At 40.1% G+C, this 5949-nt stretch overlaps 1 pseudogene; it reads left to right on the forward strand.

Moving 5' to 3' along the window:
- Window positions 1-5019: 5019 nt before the first annotated feature.
- LOC112322153 (transmembrane protein 140-like) lies at window positions 5020-5569 on the forward strand (annotated as a pseudogene).
- Window positions 5570-5949: the final 380 nt, after the last annotated feature.

A 5949-nucleotide genomic window follows, 5' to 3' on the forward strand; every position in this document is an offset into this window, starting at 1 on the left:
ATTTTCAATTCATCACAGGGTAAAACCTTAAAGTTCAGATCTGTTTCCACAGCAACCCCAGTGTAGCTCCTCAAGAATGTTAGACTTTTTTGTGGTCTTAACCTAGATGTGTGCAGGAAGGCTTGCTACTCTTTGATGCAGCATTTATAAGTTATATTGATTATATAAGCCTATGCCTCTGGTTTCTTTTCTGCAGTTGAAAATTCAACAGTTTTAAACAGGGGTAATTTTTGAGCTACAAATTTATACAGGGGTAATTTTTGAGCTACAAAAACAATTGTAAGCAATTGGGTATTCAGCTATATTTTATATAAAACAATTGGTTAGCTCTGTGAAAAATATGAGGCATTGACAATTCATCTGTCAAAACAAATCTGATCCAAGTTTTGAGAGCTCTTCCCTACACTTCTCCACGTGTTACTCCACGTGCACCCAGTGGGTAACCGGAGCTGTTGCTGGATGATGGCTGCCTCATGAATTGACACGACTAGAATGCTTGTGTGTACTGTGGGTCATGACCTTTTAATCACTCTTCTCTAATCATCTGAGTCTCCTGGCTTCCTATAAACTGCACCACCCTGAGTCTATTACACTTATTACTTTTGTATGGGGCCACCTTTATCCTCCAGAGAAAAAATGCCATATTGTTACACACACACACACACACACACACACAAGTTAAAGAAACAGGATTAACTAAATTGAATCCTTAACAGAGCTAGTCAAGAAAATGGCTCTCCAAGGATTTGGAGGAAAGATTTTATAAACTTAAGAAAAAGTAACGTTAGATTGCTTACTGAACTATTACTTGCTTCTTAGAGAGTGATGTCTTGCTTTGATTTTTATGATCAGATCTTAACGACACAGTTTTTATTCAGATTATGTTCATTTTATACTCACAATGCTTATAGTTCAGAAGTTTTGGTGTCATGTTTGAGGTTTCTTAGTTACAATTAGACAAAATCTCTTCTTATAGAGTTTTTTTTTCTTGCTTCCATGACCACGGCTCCCATTTACCATTTGGAATTCATTTTGTGTAAACATATTGCCCCCACCCCCCCCCACACTGATTTTCCCTCAAATGGCCCAAAGTAATGGTCAAAGAATATGGGAAAACCACCTTGTGGCCAATGTATTGGCCCAAGACAAATATTTTCATTTCAGCTGTCCAAATAATCCTGTTCCTTGCCTAAACATGTCATTTTTTTACACAAAATTACTAGTCAATATCTTCAAGCGTATAGTTTTGCTACTCTGTAAAATTATGGTTCAAAAATCATGAGACTTTTCAGTGATTCTTAGTAATTCACCTGTTTGTGGCCATTCATGTCTGTTCACATAACTCAGAAAAAGTATCAAAATCTTCCACATCCCCCTTTGGCTTTCTAACCCTTCTCCTTTACCATAAAAACTTCTTAGCTGTTTCCCATGAAAAATGGATGTCCTCAGGGAGATGCACAGCACCAGCTGTTTACCCTAGACAACCTACAAACATTTGTATACCAATGACTTTTTCCTCCGGTCTCAGCGTTAATGAATTTATCTATTCTAAAATACGACACCTCTATTCTGGGTACTGCTGTCAGACCTTGGGGACTGTGCCTCAGCTAGGGAAAAGACAAGCTGGGGGATACAGTTACAATAAAAGTATTCTAAAAAGAGTTCGAGCTCAGATGTCCCCCGCCCTCACCTCAGCACAGTCTTATTGGAGTCACACTATTGGTCCAGCTCCACAACTTTCCTTTCTCTTACCGCAAGATGCAGAAATATTGTTACCACACCAGTGATATTCTCTTCTGATTCGCTGATGCTAACTGTCCTTCCTTACTTCCCTGCAGCCTAGGAGAAGTGGCCTATGGGACAGCTGCCTGCTGTCCCTTCTGTGATTTTATAGCAAGCAATCTGGCTCCTGAATATGTGCTCTTTTATTATTCTGCCTCTTTATGTCTGAGATAAGGACAATTGAATTTTCTATTAGATAAAAATTCCTGAAAGTTAAATACAAGCCCTTGCACAAATTATCTAATTCCAAGATCTCAATTAGGGGACTGGCCATCAGCTCTAACAGTTCCTTCCAAATTATTCATGAGCTTAATGTGAAAAAAAATTTCTTGTTGCCCATGTTGAGAAGTATGAAATTCTAAAGGGGATATGAAAATGAAATGTCCTTCTCTGGAGACTTCACTACTGTGGAATTTGATTTAAGTACTCTTTTGTAGTTCTAATTAAAATGATACTATTAAATGCAAAGTTACATGAACCTTTTGTAGTATAAATATTAATGTAACCACAATTAATTAGAAGATTATCGTAGAGAAACCATAAATTGAAATAATTTTAGATTTTTAGAAGGCATTTGTCCTTAGAAGTTAAAAGCAGAGTTTGTCAAAGCCAATATATAAATATTGTGTGTACTTCTTAAGCAGCATGGTAACTGAGATAAAGAAAAGGCATGAAAAAGAATAATTCTCTTTTCCTAATCAATCACCACAAGTAAACTTTTGAGGTCACACTATCTTTGAAAATTCTCTTTCCCTATTCTCTGAACTCATCTACTTATTCCTTTTAATGCTTCTATTATTGGAATTTCAATATTTATCTTTATAAAAGACATCGTATGTGTGTTATATATTATGTACATTACATATAATCAACATAATGTATATTTTCAGTTTACACAGTATGATTTATCATTGAAAACAGCATTCTTAGCCCCTTCCTTTTCTGATTCTTATTCCTCAGAAGTAATCACTAGCAAGGCTTCTGTTTTCAAGTCTCCATTTGTTTGCATGATTACTTCCATATTATAACAACAGGACCAGGCAGCCTTTTTCATTTTTCAGTTTTAGGCATCATCCCACATCACAAACAGAGATGGACATTTTTATGTTTCCCTCACCCATGTCTGTTTCCTCTTCCCTCATCTTTCCATTATAGTTATATATATATTTACATCACCTTTCTGGTTGGTTCACTAGCTGGTGTTTGCATTATTATGACTATGTAATATCATTCACAGCAAAGCCATGTGGTATACTATGATTAGTGTTCCTTAGTTTAAAAACACTTTGGTTTTATCCCCTACATGTATTAACTACCTCATTTTTTATTTTGCTCTATTTCCCATGTATTATTTATGAATTTAGTTAAAATTTTCTGACTGAACAGTCAAATTCATCTCAAGTTCCTCATAGACACCATGTCTTCCTAATTTGCGTGGTGACCCTGTGTCTGCTTCTGCTGCCTCCCTAGGACAGCTGTAGAACGCACAGTGGGACCACCCTTTGCCAACACCGTAGGGATTCTTTCTACCTCTTTCAGAGCCCCCATTTCCTTGTTCTCACGTTTTCTTATTCTTAATTTGCTCCCTTTTAAAAAATCTAGAATATCTCCAATAGTTTCCTGAAAACAGCATGCACTAAGTAAATGTTAAGAGGCTCACATGTCTGAAAACACCTTTGTTCCACTGTCACATTTGGTTTGTTAAGGCTTGGGTATTAATTAACAACAATTCTCACCTACAATTCTGAACGTTTTGGCCATTCTCTTTTTCCTTTGGGAAACCACTTCTCCCGTCCATTGGCTATTTGGACTGAAATCAAAATGTGCCCTGCTCGGGCCATCGGGGTGACCAGGCCACACACGCTTGTGCACCCCCTGACCATCATAATCGATTCAGGCGTGGGCACGGAACTCTAATGGCTCAACTCAGATATATGGGCTTCAGGAGACCGAAAATACATCCTCCCTTCTCTGTGATAATGAACTTACAGCTGGAGCTGCCAGCCGCACCCTCCCCTGGCCATGTGGAGGAGGAGATTCATGTCACCATTGTTTTGCATGATGATGCAAGCAGAGAGGAAAGCAAATTAAGGGTTAGGAGGAGGGAGAGCAAGAGGGATCCCAAGACAATGTTTTCACCTCTGAAGCAGCCACACCGAAGCCAATATTCTTTATTTTATAGAGCTCTACTGCTTTTATATTTTGAGCTATACTTCTTTTACTTACAAACAAAAGGATAGCTAATAAAACTACTTTTTTAAAGTCCATGAAACAAAAACTCAGTCAAGCAACTGCCTGTCTCTGATCACACCTGGTGGATGGCAGAGGCAGGTTTTCAGTCCCTGTGCACTCCAGCTTCTTGCATGTCACCTGTCAAAGCACAAACCCTAAATCCTGGTGACACTAGGTACTGGAGGCTTATTGGTATTTGTTATTTGTACTCTTATTAAAACAAACAAACAAACAAACATGGAAAAAACAACAAAAAGCACAGTGAGCATCCCTTATATATTAGCCCCTGTGTCTGGCAAACTTTCCCCTGGTTAGTTGTTAGGTTCAAATATAAAATAATGGTGAAGGTATATACATATACATGTACAAAACCACCTGGTGCGGCGTGCTGCTATACGTATGTCTCATTAGTCCTGACAAGAATGCTGTCCGGAGGACATTGGCAAACTCAGGTTCCTGGCTTCCTGCATATCCCCCCTTTGCCATCACTGTGAAAGCCATTCTGCAAAGTCCTCACCTGCTTTCAGCTTCCCCATGACACCTTTCTTAGGTTTAGATTGAGAAAAGTAATTTAAAAGTTTCCAATTTCATATATACATATATATATATATATATATATACAGACAGACACGTATTTCATATATATGAAAAATTATATATATACGTGCATATATATAATAATTATACAAGTAAATAATAGTATTTTTCCAGTTGAACTAGACATATTTTCCTAAAGTCCCAAGTTACTTTTTACAAGGTTGTGTTGAATTTTTGTAAAATATTTATTTTGTAAGATAAGTAAATGTGTTGATAAATTTTCTTAAAAAAATAGATGATTAAAAAGTAAAAACACCCCTTTCACCGTGCGAGGAAACAGCTAAAAGATACCACCTATGAACCAGAAAGTGGGCCACACCAGACCCCAAACCTGCCAGTACCATGGTTTTGGACTTCCAGCCTTCAGTACTGTACCTGGGAGGGTGGCCCTGAAAAGAGCAAGAGAAAATGACCATCCCAAGGCCGAGGCAGGGCGACCAGCTGGTGACTCTCCCTGTTGTAGTCATCTCCCTGCTGTTTCACGCTCTCCTCTGGTGACCTCACTGACCTGCCCAACCTGAGAATCAGCCTCTACAACTTCTGCGTAGGGAACGAGGACACTGGCTTTCTATGGTGCCACTGGTTCCGTGAGCTGGAGGCCCTGGGGTTGCCTTGGGTTGGCCTGGCCATGGCCAGGCTTGGCATGTATGAGGCCCTGGTCCTTACCCTCTTTGTCCCTGGTTTCCTCTCCTGGTCTGGTGCCACAGTAACAAGGGAGAGTAGAAGCTGGCGGTAAGCTTCCTTGTAGCCTCTGTGCTGCTGCCGGGCGGCCTGGGCCTCTTTCTCACCTACACCCGAAGTGCAGGTTTCTAGCTCTGGGCATTGCCCAGGCCTTACTCATGCTCTTGATTCTGGCCACTGTTGAGTTCCTCAAAGGGCAGAGAAGGGCCAGGGCAAATCTGAGAGCTGCTGCTCTTGTGTGAAGGCTCACATGATTACAAGGGTTCAGTTTGAATGATGTTCAGAGGAGGTCCCAGATAATTCAAGGGTTTTTTTGTCTTCTCACCCATCCTGTTTCATAGTGAATGCTGATTTTAAATGCTAGCAGATGGGCCCTACTGAGGAGGATGCACCTGGGGTCAAGGAGGCCGGAGCAGTAAAGGTGGCCAGGGCACCTGTGGCTTCTTAGTGCAAGATTGTCTGTCCTTTGGGACTTCCAGGTTTTCCTAGGACACCCTAAAACCACATAGCTCATTGTCACAGAAATTCCTGCTTTAACTAACTTACCTGAGCAAGACATACTTACTACATTCTCAGGGTGGTGGGGAGATCAGGGTTGCCATCTGCAGGCCAGATTTTCCAGGATGATCTGTCACAGGCCAGACGGAAACAAACGGA

Source organism: Desmodus rotundus, chromosome 3, assembly GCF_022682495.2.
Source record: "Desmodus rotundus isolate HL8 chromosome 3, HLdesRot8A.1, whole genome shotgun sequence".
NCBI lineage: Eukaryota > Metazoa > Chordata > Mammalia > Chiroptera > Phyllostomidae > Desmodus > Desmodus rotundus.